The 25826-nt window shown below is 39.8% G+C and overlaps 1 pseudogene; it reads right to left on the reverse strand.

Moving 5' to 3' along the window:
• Nucleotides 1-432: 432 nt before the first annotated feature.
• On the reverse strand, nucleotides 433-1334 carry LOC118857666 (annotated as a pseudogene).
• Nucleotides 1335-25826: the final 24492 nt, after the last annotated feature.

Genomic DNA, 25826 nt, shown 5'->3' on the forward strand with positions numbered 1-25826 from the left:
AGAAGGAATGGGACCTGGAGTACGGTGGTGGCATCAGAGAGGTGCTGAAGCATGGGAAGCCACTAACATAATTGCTAGGCAGGACCCCATGAGTCATATAGGTATCATTAAAAACACATAGTCCAGAGATGATGACCCGTTATATTTGAAAGTCATTTCAAAACCCAGAAAAAGTCCCATTGTCTTGTTCAAGTGGAGGTCCCAAGTGAAGAGCAGAGTGACAAAGTGTATTTTACAACATTCAACCTTCAGAGTAGAGAACCACATATGGCTAACAACTGCTTGCGTTCTTGATGGGAGGCCACCATGAAAAAATTGGGATGGGTTGAATCTAGTTTCCAATTTTGGAATATGAAGTATAGCCACTACTCTTCGCTGGTCACAAGACTTTAAGCCAAGATGAAGCTGGATGGATAAACCAATATGGTTTCTTCATTGAGGAAAGGTATGGAAGGTGGAAAAATTCCTTCTACATAGGTGATATTCTTTTCTTTCTATCTCACTAGTTTCCAGAGAAAGTTCCAACAGAAAAGAAATCTTCTTTGAAGATACTGGGTATAAACTCAGAAAAGATATAAATCTGAGATCCTGGGCATGGTTCAGCTGCTGAATGATCTGACTGATGTTTTCACATTGGTAGCCAGGTTTGCCCATTTTCTTGAGAAAGTCCACTCTCTTCTTGACAGCATGGCAGGCTACCCACAGGGTGAAAGGGCACAGGAATCTCAAGGCTTGAGAGAAATGCTCACCAACTGAGCATATTTAATGGATGACATCTTCCAGGCAAATGATACCGAACTTCCCTACATGCTCCTCAATCAGAGTATTAGCTGTTAGAAAGATTTATTATTTGTGCTGGATTGTCTTCATTTCAGAATGAGCTCATGGACAGATTTTAAGATAGAATATCCCCAACCTACATTAGGCTATATAATTCACAGTTTCTTTAAAGAAATTGGGCTTATTTTAATGAAGATGCCACTATAAACTTTCTTCAGACCAAGTTCCTCTATTGTCTTTGTCACCTGGTTACTCACTCCATTAATCCTTTCCACACAGACCACAAATGCCGGATGATGTGTATCCTTCAGCACATAGCACCCAGACTTCGAATCCAGGTGCCTGAGATGAGCTACATCATGGATGATGCGATGGGATTCATGGACAAATGATTCCAGCCACTTGAATTATAGCTGACTCCCTTTCTTTTGCTTCCTCTTTTCTGAAAGAGCTTGCTTAGCCTGAGTTGCTTTGAGTGCTTGGTAAGCTTTCCTCTTCTTCAGGAGGTTCTCTGGAACCAAAGGAATCTTTTTTCTAGGCTCAGGTTCTGCCATCTTTCCTGTGTCCCTTACTCCAATTCAAATGTTAAAGGAATAATTTTCTTCAGTGAGCTTTTGTACATCTTTTTCCTTTTGGCTTATTACGCTTTTAAAGAAATTCTTTCAATCAGTGAATTTTTATGTCTCTTCTACCATTATTTAAATTATTTTTAAATTTATTTTCTTCAGCATTTTTTGTGCCTCTTTTACCAAACTGTTGATTGTCTTTTTATAATTTTCTTGCATCACCATCCTTTTCCAAATTTATCCTCTACAGCTCTTATCTCTTTAACTTTTCTAAGAATTTTTGTTGGATTTGGGTCCAATTAGCATTTTTCTTTATGGGTTTGGTTTTAGATATTTTTACATTGTTTTCTTCTGAGATTGGGGCTCAGTCTCCCCTGCCAGTATAGTAGCTTTTTATGGTGAAGTTCCTTTTTTTGTTTTGTTTGCTCACTTTTCAGCTTATTTCTTGACTTTGAACTTTATGTTAAAGTTGGGCTCTGCTTACCTGTGGGTGGGAGATGCTGTCCCAAGCATCAGGTTTTTTCATGCTGCTGTTTTCAGAGCTAATTCTGGGAGTTTGCAAGTTTTCTGTGCTTCTAAGGTGGTGTGCCCTGGTGAAATGTGTGGTCACTGCTCTTCTGGTCTGTGCTCTGGTCTTTACCCAGGAAGGGCCTCTGCTGTCCTGAAGTCACAAGCTCCAGTGCTTCTCTCTGCCTTGGAACTGTGATCAGGGGCCCTGCTTTTGACTGACCATAAGTACTCCTCTCTGCCCTGGAGCTGAGACTTACAACTGCTTATGCCAGCCACACCCAGTGACAGCAAAGTGTCCCATCTAATATCTTTCTGACCAAATGCCCAACCCCTTACCATTGCTTGTCTGAGAGCTCCCAAAATGCTGCTACAACCACAACATATGTGCACTCTATTCGTGCCTTCACTCCAGTGTCACAGATCTTGCCTGTCAATGTTATAAGTTGTCTTAAGCTAGAAAAAAGTCTCACTCCAACTGTCGACTCCGCCACTCCAGGATTTGATTTAAGGCAGTATTTTAAAGTTGTTTGGAGGAGATTGTTGGGAAAGTTCAGCTGGGCTGCTGCCTGTAGTCCACCATCTTGGCTCCACTATGAATCTACATCCTCCTGAGTCCTGTTTCAGTCTTCTATTCCCTATATTGCACTGTCTTTCAAATATCAGAGTGTTCTTTAACCATAAACATTAGCTCCTCTGCTTATTATTATTTTGGCAGCTAGGTAGCACAATGGCTAGCATGCTGGTTCTAGAGTCAGGAAAATACCTGAATTTGAGTACTGTCTTGAATATTTACTAGTTTGGTGACCCTAGGCAAGTCACTTTACTTCTCTCAGTCTCAGTTTCTCATCTGTAAAATGAGGATAGTAATAGCATAAAGGTTTTTATGGAGATCAAATGAGGAAATATATATTAAGTGCTGTGGAACATTTTATACCATTTTATATCTTTTTGTAATTTCAATAAAACTCAGATCCTGAACTAATTAACCAGAAGAAAAGCCTGATCCTAACAGTCTATTTGTTCTCCGAGTAAGCTCAGAGATGCCTCTTCTGATGTCAACACACCCAGATAGAGCTTTCCTTTCTCTGTCCATGGCCATTAAGGGTGAAAACTTTAACCCCAGACACTATCTTGAATTATGTGACTTTTCCTTATCTTAATATTTTATGGGCATATACTATGTTATGGAATGTTAATGGCAAATTAAACACTGAGATCCTGGGTTGTAATTTTAATTGACACTTTGTCAACTATCTGACTTATTGTATTTACAATCTATTCCATTAAGGAAAATCCTTGTCTTGTATCATAATTAGCATACATGGGGGTCATAAAAGTGATGTAATGCAGGCTGCTGTGTTGGGACCAAAAAAATGTATTTAAGCTTACTCATTTCTTTGTTCAGGGAGTTAGACTTAGTCTGGCCCCCATGCATGCATGTATCCGCTAAGTTTAAAGGGAATGAATAAATAAATGTATAAGTAATATGAATTTTTGTATCACCTAGCCTGTTGTTTCCTTCAACCAAACTTTCAGGTTTAACAGTGCTATACAAACCTCAAAGTACTATGGAACAATTAGCTGTTATTACTGGTGTGAGTTCAGTGTTCTTTGTCTGCATTTCTGCTTTGAAATGTACGTGGGGTTTCCCATTCATTCCTCATCCATTTTAATTGGTTTTTCCTCAAGTTTATACTGAGCATGCTCAAAGAGTGCAAAGAGGAAGTTCACTTTGAGAAATACATAGTATAAAACATGAGACTTGTCTTCTAAGTTTTCCTTTAACAGCTGAAACATGGTTTAAAAGGGCTTTAAAACAAGTGATCCTCGTCTTGCCTTCTGAACCAGTGGCCAATCTCAGAGCTTATTTCAAATGACTAAGATGATGATGACCCAGATCATGAAGCACTTGCCCTGTCCTCCAACCAGAGCCAGAACCCTGAACAGCAAACCAAAAGAGTTATTTCTGGCATCCCTGGCATCCCAGTGGGCAGTGAGCTGATTTCCTTGACTAACCTGAAACACACTCCTCGAAAAGCTTGTGTCAAACACAAGGTCATAAATAAAAAATACTGGTATTAACATTTCATAGACTAGACTTTGGTTAAATATTTAGTGCCTTAAAGCAAAGCCTCTTCCTGAAATTGAATTGTAAAAGATAACAGGCAGTAAAACAAATGAGCTGCTCTCAAAATACGTTTCCAGGATGCACTCACACCTAACAGGCTGCTAGATGTTACAGTCAATAGAGCGCTCAGCCTGGAGTCAAGAAAATTTGACTTCATCTCTGGCCTTAGACACTTACTAGCTGTGTGACCCTGGGCAAGTCAGTTAGCTTCCCTTTGCCTCCACTTATTCAATTGCAGAATGGATATAACAATCACAGCTGCCTGCCACTTCCCAGGGTTGTTGTAGACACTAAATGAGATAATATTTGTAAAGTGCTTAGCACAGTCTGGCACGTAATAAATGCTTGTTTCCTTCTAAAATGAAGACAATAGCTAGAGAAGGGGCTATTTCATAGGGCTAGTAGGCATCTGAGCCATGGAGCAGTGGAAGGATCACTGGCTCCGGAATTCCCTGAGTTTGAATCCCACCCCTCACTTTGCAAATAGGGAAGCTGAGTCCCAGAGAGCAGAAATAAGGTCACACAGTGACAACACTGTGACCTTCTTTGGTTTTTATATTTACTTATGAATAAAATCATCTTAATTTAGAATTCTAACCTCATTCTCCATTGACTAGGACAGAGAGAAATGGAGTAGTGTGGGTTGACAGAATTTATTTGTGAGTATTAGAGGTGGCCAGGTAGGATTTAGTTTGAATATCAACAATATCAAATGAATAGAGATTGTTCTGACCCACACAATTGTATCAAGCCCTGGTCTCCAAAGAGGCTTAAAGGATGCTGCTGTTTTTCCCATTTCTTGCTCATCATTTTGGTGGCTCCACCTGACCTTCAAGATTAATATTTTTGTTTTTTTCTTTTGTTATCAGTGTTTACTTTTCCTTTCAAATGGAAAAAAAATCTGGCTCCAAGTGTCTGCCAGCTCCATTAAAGAACAGGCTCAGGCTTGCAGACCTAGAGCTTGGTTACTGTCACAGAAGACTCTCATTACCATTTCTTTGCTTGATCTCCCTCTGGCTTTTTCTCTTTTTTCTTTTTAGCTTTCAGATTATCAGAGACTATTGCTGGTCACAAAAGGAATAAGTCTGAAAACAAGAGCAATGAGAAAGAGAGAATGCTAAATCCCTCAAAAGCTTTCATCCTCTTCCTCTTTCCTCTTGTTACCCAATACCGGGAAGGGAATAAACACGTATATGACACCAACTATGTGCTGAGTGCTTTTATAGATATTATCTCTTTGGGTCTTCTTGACACCCCTGCAAAATAGGTTCTATTATTATCCTCACTTTACACTTGAGGAAACTGAGGCAGACAGAGGTAAAGTGACTTGCCAGGATTGATGGGGTTTAGACTGTGGGAACCCCCTTGCACCCCAAAAGAATTTGGGTCCTATTTGTTTGAGGGGGGAATGATGAAGGTACAGTCTCTGGGAACCCCCTTGAACTCTCCTTGAATCTTCCCACTAGATCCAGCCTTGGCCTGAGGCTATAACCTTACATTATCATTAGGCCCAAATCTCTACCTAGCCTTGCCCCTTATTGAACAGCTACTTCCCACCCTTGGTACTATCAATATGCATGCCTTCAGCTACTTCCTACCCTTAATCCCATTCTCTTGGTTCCTCGAGTCCTACCTCATCCCACTACCATCAAACTCCTCCTTAGACTCCTCCTCAAGACCCTCCTTAAATCTCTTCTCCCATCACCCCAGGACCACCCTAGTTCCCTCCTACAATCTTTGTGTGAATAAGTTTCATCATGTCTCCATGAAGGTTCTCAGATTCAATCTAGTGCAGGTTGAATTTGGCCCACTTGTGAAAACAAGTATCACAAAGGGTAGGATTTCTTAAGACAACCCATTATGGCGAATCTTTAATAAACTTTGTCTTTTTCCTTGGCTGAGAAGACTTGAGTCGAATTCTTTCAGCAGGACCCGGGATATGGTATTTTGGGGTCTCGAGCACCCTTCACCCCAAAACTCTTCAGGATCACACAAATACTAAGTGTCTGAATCTGGATTTGAACTCAGATATTCCTGACTTCAGGCCCAGTACTCTATGCATCACGCCACCAGGATGCCGCATTATGAACAAGCCTTGGGTGAAGGTGGAAATGGAGAGAAGGTTGCTCCAAAAAAGTATGAAATTCTATTTTATACAAATGAGAGACTGCAAAAATTACAAAGTATTCACATTTTACCCTGGAGCTTCTTATCATTGTTTCCAACATCACCTTGTAAATAGTAGGAACTCAATATTTGCAGAATGAATGAACAAATGAATAAATGAATGAACAAATGATCCCTAGTAGATTGTCATAGCAAGCAATAGATTTAGAGCTTGAAAAGATTTCACAGGTAATCTAGCTCAACTCCCCCTCATTTTACAGATGTGATAACTGAGGCTGAGAGAGGCTAAGTAACCTGTTTGAGTTCATAAGAAGTAATAAAGCCAATTGGCTACTGATATCAAATCCAATGCTCTTTCCACTACTATTATAAGTTATATTGATTTATAAATCCATGTCCTTTATCCTCCTTTCTCTTGGATTAACACTGTAGTAGAAATTCTAGCTCCTGCTAAACTGATTATCAAAGTCATATAATCAGCTACATGTTGTTCATTGTTGGGTCATTGCTGTCCCATCATTTTTCAGTTGTATCTGACTATTTATGATGCCATTTGGGGTTTTCTTGGCAAAGATACTGGAGTGCTTTACCATTTTCTTCTCCAGCTCATTTTACAGGTGAAGAACTGAGGCAAACAAGGTTTAAATGACTTGCCCAGGGTCACACAGTTAGTAAGAGTCTGAGGCTGGATTCAAACTGAGGAAGAAGTGTCATACTGACTCCAGGCCCAACACTCTATCCACTGTGCCACCTAGCTGCATGTGGTTGGTCATTACCTTACCTGAAAATATTGAACTTTACATTACAACAGTGGCATCTAAAGGATCAAAGAACCATTGAATCAAAAAAAAAATTCAGACCTAGGAGGGACCTCAAAGGTCACATAGACTCTATTTGAACAGGGTTCCTATTGCCAATATCATGGCAAAATAGTTATCAAGCTTCTACTACTTGAACATCTTCAGTTTGGGGAAATTCACTACCTTCAAAGGCAATCCATTCCACTCTAGCTTTAATAAGATTTTTCTTAAATGGCATCTACATTTACCTCTGTAGCTTCCACTGATTACCATCAGTTCTGTCCTCTGGTGTCACACAGAACAAATCTAATTCTCATTTCATAGTATGACTATTCAAATGCTCAAAGATATACATCCTTCACAAGGTTTTTACTTTCTAGGCTAAACATACTTAGTACCTTGAATAGATCCTTATATGTCAATACCTGCTTTCTCCTATTTTATCTTTTCTGGGCATGCTGCAGCTTGTCAATACTCTTCATAACAAATGGCACCTACAACTCAATGGAGTACTACAAATTTGGTCTCACCAAGGCAAAGTACATTGAGTTACCATCTCCTTTCCCCTGGATATTCTGTCTTTCTTAAAGCAGCTTCAAATTACATCAGCACTTTTGGCTGCCAGGTAATATCACTGATTCATTTCAAACTTGTGTTTCACTAAAGCCCCCCAGATCCTTTTCACTAACTCTATCTAGGCTTATCTCCTGCCCTCATCTTATACTAGTACAGTTGATTTCTTGAAACCACTGATAAAATGAATATTAAATTTAATCTCTTTTAATACAGTGAATCACTCTTACCTGTCAGGACACTTTTGAACACTCTCAGTTAATGTGCAAGGGGCCAACCCCTCCTGCCAGGTTTGTGTCATTTTCTACCTCTTTGCGATTACCACTTCTTCCAAATGCTCACAAATCAACCTTCTAATAATGTAGTTCAATTCCCTCCCCTCCCCCGCCCCAGAATAAGAATCAAGTTCAGTAATAAAGAAAGGGAAGAGGGCAGAAAAAAATTGTTTACAAAAAATCCATCAATCTAAATACTATAGAGAGTTGCTATATTATAAGAAAAAGAGCAATAGAGGTGTCTATAAATTCACAGGAGACAAAATCCAAGAAAGGTTCCAGTAATAAAATCTACAGCCTCAGCTGTCTATACAAAACTCATTGAATATGTATAAGTAACAAGCAAAGTGAACTAGAGAATCTAATTCAAGGAAGCAAATTTGACCTCATATTTATCACTAAGACTTGGTGGGATGAGAACTATGACTTCAATATGGCTTTGGAATGGTACCCCATATTAAAAAAAGACCATATAAAAGGCATGCAGGGTAGCATTTAATATTGAGATGTTCTCCCTATAGGAAGAAATCAAGGATTCAGAGAGGAGTAGCATGGTAGAGCACATTTAAGTAAAGATCAAGGAAGGTAGAGAAAGAAGTCATATAATCATTAGACTTTGTACTAAAAGAAACTTTAGCTTTCCTTCACAGGGAGAGGCTTTTTGCCATTGTACACCAACAGATAGTAGCAGAAAGCAGTAGTCTGCCCTGGAGAGACCAAATTGCTGTTACCCATCATATGGTAGCTTAGTGTTCGTGAGATCATCAGAGAAAATGTGATCCTCCTTAAACAGTTAATATATAATCTTTAGTTTAGTAGGGGGTGGCACAAAGACCTTGGCAGTTACACAGCATCATAAATGTCATTTTTTTCCATTCATGCAAGAGCTCCAGTCACATGGTGTCTCATACTTTTGTAAGTGACATAACCCTAGCTATCTAAATAATGTGCTTGTAGTTCACTGGCAAAAGTAGAGATGTCAGAAGATCCTAGTTGTCTATGATTTTGAATGGGGTAGATTTCTATGGGACTATTTGCAATGGTGGCCCCAGGTGCCATATACCTTTTGTACAATTGCCACATAACATCTCAGACTGGCACCCCAGTTTTCTGGTAGCAGGAATGTGTAATTATGATCTTGGCTCTCCTGACTGTGCAAGGATCTGTTTCTGTATATCTCTCTTATATTCTCCCTTATCTCTTCTGATACTACCACTATCTTGGTGCTTCCCAAGTATTAGCCTATGATCACGATGACTTTTTGTAATGTTGTTGTTAACATTAATGGTTAACATTTTTATAGCACTTAACATTTGCAAAGCACTTTACTTAGGTGATCTCATTTGATCTTCACAAAATTCTGTGCTATTAATATTTCCATTTTTACAGAATGAGGAAACTGAGGCTGTGAGAAGTTGAGTCACTTGATGAAGGCAACATGGCTAGTAAGTGTCTGAGGCCAGAGGTGAGCTCAGGTCTTTTTAAGTCCAACTTTTTAAACCCCACTCTTTCCATTAGAGCCTCATCATTCCCCTGCTTCATGATCTCTACAATTCTATACTAATGCTCTACATCCTTACAATGCTTTTAAGTCTCAATTCCCTCTTGCTAACATTTAAATTTACAAAAACAATTGGGGAAAATTTTAAACATTGAAACATTGGTCTGGACATAGACTATACTTTCTTCTCAAGTCTGGCTTAGATGAAATTTGGATATAGTTTATAAACAGTATTAATTTTTTTTCAGTGTGTATGTCTTTCCTATTGAGTTGTTCTAAATTTAGCCCAGTTTAGGGTGTGGCCTAAATTTGGACCAACTAAATAGGAAGTATTAGTGATTAACAGAGGCAAAACAAATATAATCTTTTCTCTTCTAGATAATCTAGTGTGGAAAGGACTGGGTTTATTCCTTTTCTCTAAAAATGGAGTAGCTATCATTCTTCATCTTCATTGCAGAGACTTTAGCAATTGCCAAGATATGAAAGACAAATCCTCCACTGTACTTCACTGTTTTACAAGGATGATAGGTTAGAAAATATTGTTAGAAACATGTGCCCTACCAAAAAAGTGCATAATGAAATTATGTAGGAACAAATGGAAAGTTGCAAAGTTAAGTTTGTTCCTGCATCCAGGAGTCTACATATTAATATTAAAGTCACCAGAACCTAGACAGGTCACATCGACATATAACAAAACCACTTAGCAATAATGGATGACCTTGGTTCTCAAACAGTTTTCGATAGCTAGTACATAGGCTGATTTTTCTTAAAAAAAAATACCTTGCTATGATGTAGAAAAGTCCTCCTAAATTTTCTGTTTGATTATTATTTGTTAGACCATCTTTCTATTCTGTCTTGCTTTTAAATGGTATTTTCTCCTTGTTTGCATTCCCTTAAATTAGGGGTTCTTAACCTGGTATTTTTGAACTTGTTTTACAAAAAAATTTGATAACTATATTTCAGTATAGTTGATTTCTTTTATAATCCTGTGTATTTTATTTTACACATTTTAAAAATTTAATTTAAATTTATTTATTTAACATATTTAGTTTTCAGCATTGATTTTCACAAGTGTTTGAATTACAAATTTTCTCCCCATTTCTACCCTCCCCCCCACTCCAAGATGGGATATAATTCTGGTTGCCCTGTTCCCCAGTCAGTCCTCCCCTCTATCACCCCACTTCCCTCCCATCCCCTTTTCCCTTCCTTTCTTGTAGGGCAAGATAAATTTCTACGCCCCATTGCCTGTGTATCTTATTTTCCAGTTGCATGCAAAAACTTTTATTTTTTTTATTATTGAACATTTGTTTTTAAAACTTTGAGTTCCAAATTCTCTCCCCTCTTCCCTTCCCACCCACCCTTCTTAAGAAGTCAAGCAATTCAACATAGGCCACATGTGTATCATTATGTATAACCCTTCCACAATACTCATGTTGTGAAAGACTAACTATATTTTGCTGTTGCCAACTCATCCCCCTTTATTGAATTTTCTCCCTTGACCCTGTCCCCTGTCAAAAGTGTTTGTTCTTGATTACCTCCACCCCCATCTGCTCTTCCCTCCATCATCCCCCCCCCTTTTTTATCTTCCTCCCTCTTCTTTTCTGTGGGGTAAGATACCCAATTGGGTATGTATAGTATTCCATCCTCAGGCCAAATCTGATGAGAGCAAGGTTCACTCCATTCCCCCCTCACTTGCCCTTTCCCCTCCTCCAACAGAACTGCTTCCTCTTGCCACCTTTATGTGAGAAAATCCACCCCATTCTATCTCTCCCTATCTCCCTCTCTCAATATGTTCCTCTCTCATCCCTTAATTTGATTTTATTTCTTTTAGATATCTTCCCTTCATCTTCAACTCACCCTGTGTCTGCTCTCTCTCTCTCTTTTATATATATATATATATATATATATATATATATATATATACACATATATGTATATATATACACATAGATATATACATACACATTCAGTTATATATATACATAAACATATATATATATATATATATATATATATATATATATATATATGCATATTCCCTTCGGCTACCCTAATACCGAGGTCTCATTAATCATACATGTCATCTTTCCATGTAGGAATGTAAACAAAACAGTTCAACTTTAGTAAGTCCCTTGCAATTTCTGTTTCTTGATTACCTTTTCATGCTGAAAGTCAAATTTTCTATTCAGTTCTGGTCTTTTCACTGAGAAAGCTTGAAAGTCCTCTATTTTATTGAAAATCTATATTTTGCCTTGGAGCATGATACTCAGTTTTTCTGGGTAGGTGATTCTTGGTTTTAATCCTAGCTCCATTGACCTCCAGAATATCATATTCCAAGCCCTTCGATCTCTTAATGTAGAAGCTGCCAGGTCTTGGGTTATTCTGATTGGGTTTCCACAATACTCAAATTGTTTCTTTCTGGCTGCTTGCAGTATTTTCTCCTTGATCTGGGAACTCTGGAATTTGGCAACAATATTCCTAGGAGATTTCTTTTTGGGATCTATTTGAGGAGGCGATCGATGGATTCTTTCAATTTCTATTTTGCCCTGTGGCTCTAGAATATTAGGGCAGTTCTCCTTGATAATTTCTTGAAAGATAATATCTAGCCTCTTTTTTTGATCATGGCTTTCAGATAGTCCAATAATTTTTAAATGATCTCTCCTGGATCTATTTTCCAGGGCAGTGGTTTTTCCAATGAGATATTTCACATTGTCTTCCATTTTTTCATTCTTTTGGTTCTGTTTTATAATATCTTGATTTCTCATAAAGTCACTAGCTTCCACTTGCTCCCATCTAATTTTTAAAGTAGTATTTTCTTCAGTGGTCTTTTGGACCTCCTTTTCCATTTGGCTAATTCTGCCTTTCAAGGCATTCTTCTCCTCATTGGCTTTTTGGAGCTCTTTTGCCATTTGAGTTAGTCTATTTTTTAAGGTGTTGTTTTCTTCAGTGTATTCTTCAGTATTTTTTTGGGTCTCCTTTAGCAATTCATTGACTTGTTTTTCATGGTTTTCTTGCATCCTTCTCATTTCTCTTTCCAATTTTTCCTCTACTTCTCTAACTTGCTTTTCCAAACCCTTTTTGAGCTCTTCCATGGCCTGGGACCAGTTCATGTTTTTCTTGGAGGTTTCCATTGTAGGCTGTTTGACTTTGTTAACTTCTTCTGTCTGTATGTTTTGGTCTTCTTTGTCACCAAAGAAAGAATACAAAGTCTGAGACTGAATCTGGGTGCGTTTTCACTGCCTGGCCATATTCCCAACCAACTAACTTGACCCTTGAGTTTTTCAGTGGGATATGACTGCTTGTAGACTAAAGAGTTCTGTGTTCCATGTTTGGGGGGGATGTGACAGCTCTGCCACACCAGCACTGCTCCTTCCCCAAGAACCCCCAACCTGGTCTGGGCTTAAATCTTCAGCAGGCTGTGCACCCCTGCTCTGATCTGCCACTTAATTCCTCCCACCAGGTCGGCCTGGGGCCGGAAGCAACAACAGGATAGCTGCCCCATCTCCGCTGACCCCGGGGCTGGAAGCCGAACCACGAACTCCTTCCACTCCCGCAGCTTTTCCCACTAACCTTCTCCTCAGTCTTTGGTGTTTGTGGGTTGAGAAGTCTGGTAAGTGCCGCAGCTCACATAATTAGGGCGCTAGGGCCCCCTCCGCCCAGCTTCTGATCTGGATGGTCCAAGTCACTCAGGCTGGGCTCTGCTCCACTCCGTTCCCAGCTCCCAGCTCCGTGCGGGATAGACCTCACCCAGAGACCATCCAGGCTGTCCTGGGCTGGAGCCCTGCTTCCCTCTGCTGTTTTGTGGGTCTGCAGTTCTAGAATTGGTTCAGAGCCATTTTTTATAGGTTTTTGGAGGGACTCGGCAGGGAGCTCACACTGGTCCCTGCTTTCCGGCCGCCATCTTGGCTCTGCCCCCTATTCTCTATTTTACACATTTAAAACATTATTCTTAGTCTTTATCAGACTGCCAAAGGGGTCCATGACACAAAAAGGTTAAGAACACCTGCCCTAATTATTTTTGAGTCTGGTTTGGGTGTGTTATAAGAATGCAAGGAAACCAGTGGATAGCTATTGGGGGGAAAGTGACACTTTCATTTATATTTTTTGAAAGTATTAAAAAGCTCAGAGGGAGAAAAAGAGGGAAAAGTCCACTTGTAAAGTAGTTTGACCAAAAGCCAAATTATAAATTACAGAATTCCAGGGTTGCCCAACCATTTCTGAGCCATTACTCTAAATCTGGCCAAGGAGGAAGAGATAACCTCATAAAGCTGTCACCTTTGCTTTTTCCATGACAGGGATGTATATGAAGTGCTCTTTGTTTTATCTCCTCCATCTCAACTTTATGCATTTGATTTTGCAAATATTTGTTTTTTTTTTTTTTACATAAGCAAGAGTGATAGTATCTTATTCAAAAACTGGAATTTTTGACACAGAGAGGAGAGGAGCATCCTGGGGAGACCCTCTGTGAGGATTGTTCTATAAGTTTCTTTTTTGTAATGTACAGATCAACATTTCTGTTACAATACTGGGCCAAAGCCTTCAAAAAATCTTTTTTGAACTTAGCTAGCATTGTCCCAGAATTATAACGTTATGCGTAGTATATTTTTATGCTGGCATGGCTGAGCTTCCTGTGTTTTGGTCTTCTTTTGGGGATGGTGTGCACACGTATAGGAAGTGGGTTATTTCTTCTTGAGGGAAGGAAATTGGTACATTCTCAGTAGTGGCCTACCATCTCTTTTAGGAAGTTGTTTCTTTAAGTCTTCCTAAGGCTCCTAAATATGCGACTGGGTATAATGCCAATCAGTGATTAAAGGTCTTTCTTACCCCTTCAATAGGCTTGCCTGCACCCTTTACTTACTAAGTGCTAGGCCCCAGGACTATACCCTTTCACTGCCTGGGTGTGAGGCACTTGCGTCCTAAGAAGAGTGTATATACTCAGAAGATAGCCATTAAGGTCAGAATTCAGCCCAAGGAGAAAAAGCAAGAATTCTGAAATGACAGAGCTGAGAATCTGCAGTAGCAAACTACAGAACTCAGAGAGCTGTGGAGAGATGAGAGAGGGCTGCAAAGAGAGTGCAGAGTGGAGAGTGGAAACCAGAGAGCTTGGGAGACCAGCGAACTGAGGTGGGAAGGAATGCAGGCAAGCAGACAGTTGGGATTCATGAGTGTTTATGGGAATGTCCCAGCAAGGGGGAAGGTTACAAGATGACTTGGTTCTTTGCTGTAACACTGTGTTATAATTTCCTTGTTGTTACACTGAGGTGGACTTATTGGCTTTGGGATACAACTGTTGCTATGTCGGGTTGGAGTTATTGGTTTTGGGATTTAATCCTGTGGTGTCTAAGTAAATGTTTTATTTCCCTTGCCTTCTACAATTCCGATCTATACAGACATGTTCATTATAGTCATCTTTGAGGTCGTGAAGCTTGCCTTACTGATACATTGGGACCAATTAATTAATCATAAAATTTCCCCAGAATCATTATCATGTCTTCACTATGTTCCCTCGTACATATGACATACGTATGAATAATACAAAGTCTTTGTCCTAATATGTTACTTACACAGATTTGGATAGTCTTTGAGTTAACTTACCTTCTCCCAAAGACAATTAGACAAGAAAAGTGATCTAAAAACAGCATGTAACATGGGCTATCACTCTTGTCACTCATTCCAATGTCACACCAGGGTTCTGTGTTAGGACTCTCTATAAGTGAGTTATAAATCTTATCTTTGACGCACCTAGACAAAGCATGTCAAGAGCAATAGCTTTCCTTAGGATCATTTCACTAAATTCAATTCAAAAACTAGATATTAAGAACCTATTACGTGCTATGCTGTATGCTGGGTTCTAAGGAACAGGCAGCGTTTTGTAATGGTATAATCAATGGGTGATCTGGGTACAAACTCTAGTTCTGCCATTTATGGCCTATGGGCCCTTGAGCAAATTGAAACAACTCTGTGGACCTCCATTTCCTCATGCTTAAAAAGGGGGTTGGTATTAGATGACCTCTGAGGCAGCGGTGTCCAACTTAAATAGAAACGAGGGCCACTACGTTGTTCATAACAATCACTACAGCTGTAGATTGACTTAGAAAACCACATATCAACATGTATTCTATATTCTATTTCACTTTTTATTTATTTTGTTAAATATTTCTGAATTACATTTTAATCTGTTTTGAGGGTGCTGGGAATGTTACCAGCTTGTGGCCTGTGCTTGACACCTCTGCTCTAAGGCGTCTTCCACGGCTCAATGCAGAATCACAGAATTTGAGTGTTGGAAGAGACTCCAGGGACCATCTAGTTGAATTCCTACACAAAATGAGCCCCCACCATACACTATACTGTAGCTCACAAGTGGTCTCCCAGCTTCTACTTGAAGACTTCCAAGGAAGGGGATCACACAACCCATGAGGTAGCTCATTCCCCTTTTGGATAGCTCAATGAGCATACGAAGGCGGATGTGACACAAGCCCTGCTCTTCAGGAGCTTCTAGTCTAATGAGAAAAAGGATATCTACGCAAATAAATGAGATTTAAGGGAGAATGAGATGAAAGGAAATTAGTTTGTGATTTAGGGGAATAGTATCAGATAAGAAAAAAATATTCATAGAACAAATTAATTCTGACTAAATACTTCCATGATCCTAAGCCTTACTCATGTCAATTTTCACTTACTGTGTGATGTATTAGATTAAAAACAAAGAATGAAATAAACCTGAGCGTTCTATACCTACTTATGTTAATTATAAGTAGGAAAAGAAAAGGAAAGCCCAGTCTGTGGATCAAAGGACTGTACTGAAAGCCAGAGGGTACAGCATTTTACTTTCCCCTTCTCTCCTCCTATGACTAAATTACTCCTAGACTAGATAACTACATCTATACCTGGACCTAATAAGAACTCTTGAAGATATATTAAGGCCATTATTCTTACTGTGATTATCTTGCAAAGGGCTCTCTGTCACTGCAGACAGGACAGCTGTCCACATGGTGTAGTTTGTGCTGAAGTGGTGCTACTTACAGAAAAAACTAACTCCACTTCTTCACTACTAGGGGACATAAAATCACTTTTGGGTTAAGGTATTGATTACAGAAAATATCTCTTTAATGGCATAGTATAGCTGGTAGGAGGAAGAGTGACACAGATTTGCTTTCAATTAATAAGTTATTATATCACATAAATCAGGGTTTTGAGGAAGTCAGATACAAAGAGCACAGTTTGATAGAGGGGCAGTGAGAAATGGTAGAATATATGAAATAAATGGTTGGATCATTGACTACTCCTTGGAGAGGTCTGGTGCTAGGTGTGGAGAATGGGTGAGTGAGTAAATGAATGAATGGATGAATAAAAAATGTACTTGCTATGTAGTAGGCATTGTGAAGCCCTGGGGATGCAACTAAAAAAAAAGGCTAAAAAGCTCCTTCCTTCAAGGCGCTTAAACTAATAGAAGGGAGCTGGAGAAGGATATTTTGATCTAAAAAATCAGAGAGATGGTAAAAATGTTCATTCCAAGAATATGAGCACTGATTCGATTATTATTCCTAGAATTAGAGGTATAAAAGGAAAGAGAAGGTGGGCCAAGGCATGAAGACATCCTGAGTGCAATATAATTAGATGTGGCTTGAGCTATGTATGGAAAATTCACAAATCTGATGATCTAGGTAGGATCTTGGAGGAGGATAAGAATAAATCTAGGCAGCATCAAATCTTCCTGGTACTCACATCTTATCAGTAGTTTCTGTCCCTTGATAGTTCCCTTTGACTAGAGGGCAAGGCAATAGTCAGGGGCCTCTATTTAAAGAGGGAGCTCATCACAGCTTTTCTTTTTTTTTCCTAATTTAATTATTGATTATTTAATATTTTTAGTTTTCAACATTGATTTCCACAAGATTTTGAGTTACAAATTTTCTCCCAATTTCTACCCTCCCCCCCACTCCAAGATGGCATATATTCTGATTGCTCTTTTCCCCACTCTGCCTTCCCTTCTATCCATCCCACTCCCCACCCCCATCCCTTTTCCCCTTATTTTCTTGTAGGGCAAGATAGATTTCTATACCCCATTACTTGTATATCTTATTTCCCACTTGCATGTAAAAAAACCTTTTTTTGAGCATTTGTTTTAAGAACTTTGAGTTCCAAATTCTCTCCCTTCTTCCCTCCCCACCCACCCTCCCTAAGAAGGCAAGCAATTCAACATAGGCCACACATGTATCATTATGCAAAACACTTCCATAATAGTCATATTGTGAAAGACTAACTATATTTCCCTCCATCCTATCTTGTCCCTCTTTATTCAATTTTCTCCCTTGACCCTGTCCCTTTTCAAAAGTGTTTGCTTTTGATTACCTCCTCCCCCAGTCTTCCCCTGCTGTATCATCCCTCCTCTATTATCCCCTTTCCCCCTACTTTCTTGTGAGGCAAGATATCCAATTGAGTATGTATGATATTCCCTCCTTAAGTCAAATCCAATGAGAGCAAGCTTCACTAATTCCCTTTCACTTTCCCCCCTCTTCCCTTCCAATAGAACTGCTTTTTCTTGCCACTTTTATGCAAGATAATTTACCCCATTCTATCTTTCTCTTTCTCCTTCTCCCAATATATTCCTCTCTCACCCCTTGATTTTAATTTATTTTCTAGATACCATCCCTTCATATGCAACTCACCCTGTGCCCTCTGTCTATATGTATGTATATTCCTTCTAACTACCCTAATACTGAGAAAGGTCTCTTGAGTTACAAATATCATCTTTCCATGAGAGAATGTAAACAAAATGGTTCAACTTTAGTAAGTCCCTTATGATTTCTCTTTCCTGTTTACTTTTCATGCTTCTCTTGATTCTTGTATTTGAAAGTCAAATTTTCTGTTCAGCTCTGGTCTTTGTATTAAGAAAGCTTGAAAGTCCTCTATTTTATTGAAAATCCATATTTTGCCTTGGAGTATAATACTCAGTTTTACTGGGTAGGTGATTCTTGGTTTTAATCCTAGCTCCTTTGATCTCCAGAATATCATATTCCAGGCTGTTTGATCCCTTAATATAGAAGATGCTAGATCTTGTGTTATCCTGATTGTGTTTCCAACGTACTTGAATTGTTTCTTTCTGGCTATTTGCAATATTTTCTCCTTGACCCGGGAACTCTGGAATGTGGCTACAATATTCCTAAGAGTTTTCTTTTTGGGATCTTTTTCAAGAGGCGATTGATGGATAATTCCAATTTCTATTTTACCCTCTGGCTCTAGAATATCAGGGCAGTTTTCCTTAATAATTTCTTGGAAGATGATATCTAGGCTCTTTTTTTGATCATGGCTTTCAGGTAGTTCAATAATTTTTAAATTATCTCTCCTGGATCTGTTCTCCAGGTCAGTGGTTTTTCCAATGAGATATTTCACAATGTCTTCCATTTTTTCATTCTTTTGGTTCTGTTTTATAATTTCTTGATTTCTCATAAAGTCACTAGCTTCCACTTGCTCCAATCTAACTTTGAAAGTAGTATTTTCTTCAGTGGTCTTTTGGACCTCCTTTTCCGTTTGGCTAATTCTGCATTTTAAGGCATTCTTCTCCTCATTGGCTTTTTGGAGCTCCTTTGCCGTTTGTGTTAGTCTATTTTTTAAGGTGTAATTTTCTTCTTTGGGTCTCCTTTAGCAAGTCATTGACTTGTTTTTCATGATTTTCTTGCCTCACTCTCATTTTTCTTCCCAATTTTTCCTTTACTTCTCTTACTTGCTTTTCCAAACCCTTTTTGAGCTCTTCCATGGCCTGAGACCAGTGCATATTTTTCTTGGAGGCTTTTGATGTAGGCTCTTTGACTTTGTTGAATTCTTCTGGCTGTGTGTTTTGATCTTCTTTGTCACCAAAAGAAGATTAGATAGTCTGAGTCTGAGTCCTTTTGGGCTGCTTGGCCATGTTCCCAGCCAACTACTTAACCCTTGAGCTTTTTGTCAGGGTATGACTGCTTGTAGAGTAGAGAGTACTTTGCCCAAGCTTTAGGGGTTGCGCTACTCTTTTCAGAGCTACTTCTGTTCCTCAGTCACCACAAGCTCTACCACACCAACGCTTCTCCTCCCCTAAGAACTGCCAATCACGACTGCAACCCAGATCCAAGCAGGGTAAAGCAAGAGAACCCTGCCTCTGCACCAGCAAAGTGCTCCCTGCACTCCTGCTCTGATCAACCGCTTGATTCTTCCCACTGTGTGAGCCTGGGGCTGGAAGCAGCCTCTGCTGGAGCTCTGGAAGCAGCCACAGGAGCCTCCTGCTGCTGCTGCTGCACCACCTCTCCAGACCTCCAGGGCTGGGGACCTGACCGTGCACTTCTCTCCCCAGATCCAGCAGTTTTCCCACTAACCTGCTCCGTTGTCTTTGGTGTTTGTGGGTCGAGAAGTCTGGTAACTGCTATAGCTCAGAGATTCATGGCCCTAAAGCCTTCTCTGCCAGACTCACTGTCTGGATCTGGTCTGTCCTGGCTCAACCCATTCTGGGCTATGCTTCATTCCCAGCATGGTGTGGTAGACTCTTCCCAGTGACCATCCAGGCCATCTTGGGGTGAAGACTTTTTTCCTTCTGTTATTTCATGGGTTCCTTAGCTCTAGAATTTGTTCAGAGCCATTTTTTACAGGTGTTTGGAGGAATTTGGGGGAGAGCTTAAGTGAGTTCCTGTTTTTCAGCTGCCATCTTGGCTCTGCCCCCAGCACAGTTTTACTTTCCATTTCCCAACAGCTACAGAACTTTTGGGTTTATTTGAAACTCTTTATCAAGCCTCTGCATCAGGTACTTCCCTAGTCTCCCTTTCCAACTCCTTCACATACTTTTCAGCTTCTTTTTGTGTACTGTCTTCTTTCATTAGACAGTAAGCTCCTGGAAGGCAAGGGCTGTCTTTGTTTTTATTTGTATCTCCAACATTCAGCACAGTGGCTAGCACATAGACCTTGCTTAATAAGTGTTTGTTGACTTACCGATGTGGCATAAAGATATATGGAGAGCTGAGATGCCATGGCAAGATCTTTGAGATTAAGGGAATAGCATAAAGTATTTGGGTATGGGGGAAAGGAGAGAGCCAGAGTCAGGAGAAATTATTTAGAGGGAAAGACATTGATTTAATTTAGATTTCATAGGTAAAGAAACTTCAGTGAATGACCCACCTAGTCAAGGACTCCTAAGGGGATGGAAGTTGTAATGTGGGAGTATGATGAAGAATAACTGCAACACTGGATTCACCTGACCAATGCCTGAACTCCAGCAGGGATAGGGCATCCCAAACTCATCAGATGTGGCATCTCAGCCTGTTCTGTGGATGATTCCCTGATTCCAACTTCTCTCTTTTGATATAAACTCAGTGTTATCCAATGTAGCCTTGGTAGACTGAGCTCTCAAATTTATTACTTGCAGCCTCTGTTTCCATGAATATGGAAATGTTTGTCTCTGCTAGTCTAGAAATCCTCCCCAGGTGAGGGCAAGCAAATGTAAAGTCCCTTCTTTTTCTTTCTTCTTCCTCTTCTTTCCCCCCTTTTTTTCTTTTTGTTCTTGTTATTCTTGGTCTTATTCTCATTCTTCTTCTAACTCTTATTCTTCTATTAACTCTTCCTTCTAACCCTCCTCCTCTTCTTGCCTCTTTTACCTTCTTCTCGGGTCTATGATTTCATTGGTACAGGGAACTCATGATAAGGAAACTATTTCTAATCAAGGGAGATCTCTGATCTGACACTTAAGACTCTTTGGGTACTAACCTAGTGAAAATAAAACAGGAAAAAGCCTTTGTGGGGGAGGGTGTGTTATGACCCAAGTGCTTTCTTAGCTTTAACTTGTCAATGAGAAGGGAGAGAGAGAGAGAGAGAGAGAGAGAGAGACAGAGAGAGAGGAAGAGGGAGAAGACACACACAAAAACACACACACACACACACACAGAGATACAGAGACACAGAGACAGAGAGAAACAGAGAGAGACAGAGAGACAGAGAAGTAGAAATAGAGACAGAGATAGAAAGAGAAACAGGGAGATAGACAGATACTGAGAGAAAAAGAAAGGAAGAGAAATTGAGAGAGAGGAGAAACAAAGATAGAGACAGAAAAAGACAGTGAGACTGGAGGGAGACAGACACACACACACAGGCACACGCACACACAGAAGAGACACAAATACGGTAAGACAGAGAGATAGAAACAGAGATAGAGAACAAAACAGAAAAAGAAAGAAAAATAGTCAATGAAAGATAGAGGAATGGAGAGAAGAGGGGGAAGAGAGAGAGAGATAGAGAGAGAGAGAGAGAGAGAGAGAGAGAGAGAGAGAGAGAGAGAGAGAGAGAGAGAGAGAGAGAGAGAGAGAGAGAGAGAGAGAGAGCGAGCAAGAGCATAAAATAAGTATTTTCCTGGAATAATTGATGTCTAAATCAAACGTAACCTGAGGTTGAGAGGAAAAAGTCATAGTAGCATTTGCAATCTCTACCCTTAATGAATGTACAATGAGTTTTTTGGATTTCAGATTCTAAAAGCCTCCACTTGTCCACAAGCATGTTACATAAAGGGAGAGCTCTGGGAAGGTATGAAAAACAATTTCGTTTTCAATTAAACAAGCCTAGTGTCTGGTGTATTCCTCTGTTGTCTGGTGTGATGATGCCGGGCAGTCTGGTGATACTGCTGTCTTGATTAGAGAATCTAAATCTCACCCAGCCAGATATGACCCTATTTTTTTCCCTATTTTCTTCACTGTTCTCTGTTTCTTACTCAAGCTTCCAATAAAACAAAATACATTTTTAAAGTCCATATTATACTGGCAAATTTTGTTTACAACTGTAAAAAGCTTCCGACTTTGGATAGGAATATAATTTGTAGGGTTCAAATGACCACAGTAAAATCAGCCTTGTGTTTGATTAATGCTATGAAAAAAGACATTTCAACCAAATTGAAATATATCCCATAAATAAACCAAGGACACATTATCATTTTCATTATAGGTTTGATGAAATATTGTCTTAAAGAGAGATACACCACTGGCAGTGATGAAAAACAAGACATCAGAAATTCTATTTAAGTGCAGGTGGCAGTGTTATTTACTGCCAGCAGCTCATGTTACCACTAGACTGCTTAAATTCACACAGAGAGAATATATTCTCCTAGCTTGTGACAGCAGTGGTAGGTGGGGAGAGAGTAGAAACCATGTGGATGAAATCACATTCTCATAATCAACTTGCTGATCCCTGAACACACTTGGTGCTTTCCTGCCTCTGTACCTACGTAAACTTTTCCCTTAAAGAAATCTTTCCCTTAAATCTAACCCCTCCTCCCACTCTTCTTTTCCATCTCTCTAAATCCTAGCCATCTTTCAAGGCCCAAATTTAAATGTCAGACCTTTCAGACACTTTCTGATCCCTAGAAATAGATAGTAATACTGGGCTTCTTGAAGGGAATCATTACAATTTGATCAGGTGGAAAAAATGGCAGGGGGTGGGGGGATGGGGAGGAGTAATGGGTGAAGAAAAAGAATGAGATCTGAACATCTGTTTATGATTTTCTGCTACATGTCAGTACCTTGGGATCAGTGATCCTCTGTTTGGTGTTTAAGGTACTTTATAACCACCTTCTTCCCTCCTTTCCAGTCTTCTTTTACTTTACGTTCTGACCCCACCATGTACCCTGTCCAGAGACTCTGGCCTCCTTGTAGTTCCTAGCACAAGACATTCCATCTCCATGTCTGGAATACTCTTCCTCCTCATCTCATTTCTTCGGGCTTTTCAGGCCTCCTTCAAGTCACGGCTAAAATCCAACTTTCGGAAGGAAGCCTCAATTCTTGTGTCTTCCTCCGGTGGATTGTTTTTTTATTTATCCCATATATAATTTGTTTGTACCTAATGGTTTGTTGTTTTCCCATTGTTTGTACCTAATGGTTGGTTTGTTGTTTTCCCATTAGACTAAAGAGCTCCTTGTGGGCAGGAACTTTTACCTTTCTTTGTATCTCAGGACTTAATACAATGCCTGTACCATGAATATGTTTATCAGCTTACTGATTGTACTGGTTGCTTTGGTGTTTAAAAAGATAAAATAGGACACAGTTGCTGACCTCAACAAGATGGCAATCAAATAGGAGTGAGACAAGTATGCAAACTACTGTTGCTGAAGGTAGTTTATCATTAGTGCCATGAGAGAACCTAAATCTCCATTGATACCCTGGAGGCAATCAGGAGCTTCTCAGACAGCCCCCAGACACATAGGACTCAAGAAAGAAGGGAACTCATCAGCCATGTAGTCTAAGATGCCTATCTTTGATTTCTTCTACTATGTTCACAAGGGATCATCCAGCATCTCTTCGAAAACTTCCGTGAAGGAAAGTTACTCCCTTCGGAAGAAGCCCATCCCATTTTTGGCTAGCTCTATAGCAAAAGTGGCTACATCTTCTACCACTTTGGGAATGGTTTCAATGCCAGCATACAAATACATAGTACCAAGGTTAAGACGTGGGTATGAGGAGAAGTAATAAAAGGGTAGGCTCAGATTCCTTAAGAGTCTAGTCAATGCTAACAGCTTAAAACATCTTAGCAGATTCTGGAGGTTTTGTAATTGATCGTTACGGAGTTTTGAAACACCTCCTTACAACCCTGGTCACTCCCTTATCTTGAGTCAAGTGCTGGGTTTGCAAATAGCCCCCAGTTGTTCCTATTAACTCCTCTCAGAGTAGAAGAGAGTTTCACCCTCCTCCCCACCTTCTAATTCATGGTCTCCCACTGGGTGAAAGGAAGGAAGGGGAAAGGGCATCAGGCTACAGCATGGGCCCCATTGGCAATGGCCTTGGGCCCTGGGGCAAACCAGAATGCCTGGAAGTTATCACCCAGGTCCAGTACATCCAGCTCACAACCCCACCCCACCCCACCCCATCCTCAGCAGTGGGGAGAGCCTAAAGTGACCTCATCAAGGCAGTTCCAGGTTAAAAAGCCAGCCAGCCTCAGAACTTGGGTAAACCTACCCTTTTAACGTTGTAGTTTTAACATATTAATGATGAGATGCTGATTCTCTGTGTAAAGTAATTTGGAAATGCATTCAACAAAATTAAAGTTACCTAATAGGTAATGGGTTTGTTCCAAGTTTCAAATTGGTAAACTTTTGTATCAGTTATGTCAAGCAACTTTTCATAATTTGGTTACAGCTAAAACAATTTGGCTATCACTTATGAAAATTGTAAGATTGTTGGTTATCATTTTAATGTATAAACTTTCCAAAAGCTTGTTTGGGTTATGGAGTTCCTAAATAAATGAACCTGGCTTGCTAAGAATTTGCAAATATATAGAAATGATCTCTAATGATTAGCTTTTACACCAGGACAAATTTAAAATTTGAAATGTAAATCCTGGAAATTTTTTTCCCTAAGCTGTGATTAGTGCAAATTACTGTTTGTGGTAAAAGCTCCTGGAACTATAACTGATTTTGTTTTGAGTTGTGTGATGGATCATAATAATCCATCAATTATCAATAGTCTATAATCTACCATCTGAGAGACATGCCACAAACTACTTAGAGAGAATATGATACAGGTGGGAGGTCTGCATCGGGAAAAGCTGAGAGGACAATTTTAGCCTCAGCCTAAGATGAGATCCTCCTGGCTCAATTTCTCCATTGTGTTCCTTTGAAAAGGAATGGAACCCACCTGCCGATGCCTGAGTCTGGCTACAAGGTGGAATTGATACTGCATGGTTGGAAAATCCTGTCATATTTGGTATAAGTCTTGTCTCTGCTTTATCTTTTTAGAAGATTTCTATAATCATAGCAAATGGTCAGTAAAAGATATAAGCACAATGCAAGTGTGTGAGATCTTGCTGTTTTGACCTGAGTGTGAAGACATTCCATACCCCAAATTACTGAAATTAAATCAGAAACATCTTCAGATTGGTTTGGGGAAGAGAATTTCATTGCAATCAATTTTCTTAGAGGGAGGTAACCTATTTGGCCTAATCATTAAGTATCTTCCCAAATCTCTTGTTATAATTGGAGTAAAGAGTCAGTCTCTGGAAAATTCATTTGTGTAACTGTTGAACCCAAGGGTGGAAAACTTCTAGCTGTAAAAGTCTAACTTAAACTTTTGAGAAAGTAACAAGACAAGATAATTCTGCAGGTCAAAGGTAAATGATTGTAATGGGGCTCTTGCACTTTTACTTCTCCCTATATTTGGGTCCTGCAGACTCATTTGTCAGATTTGTATCTTCCAGACTCACCTACAGTTGGTAGCAAACAGTGGGTATCAGTCAATGGCCTCCCATGGATGCAGCCTGTGCTCAGTTCCAGTCATCCTTCTCTTTGGGACTCCTTGAGGCAGGGACAGCTCTATGCTCTTTGCCAGCAGGAAGCAGTTTAAGAAGCTTTGTTCATACCCCAAAAGAACTTGGGTCCCATTTGTTTGAGGCAGGAATGATGGGGATAAGGTCTGAACCCCCAAAAGGAAAAGACCATGTCTTTGGGACATGGACCCCAAAAAGGAAAAGCCCCTGGACTTTCCCATGTGGCTCAGGTCCCTGGGGTTCGCCTGGGGCAGTTGGCCCTTCACAGTTAATTAAGGGCTCTTTGAGTGTTAGTGCCTGGCCCCATTGTAG

The sequence above is a fragment of the Trichosurus vulpecula genome, chromosome 7 (assembly GCF_011100635.1).
Source record: "Trichosurus vulpecula isolate mTriVul1 chromosome 7, mTriVul1.pri, whole genome shotgun sequence".
Lineage (NCBI taxonomy): Eukaryota > Metazoa > Chordata > Mammalia > Diprotodontia > Phalangeridae > Trichosurus > Trichosurus vulpecula.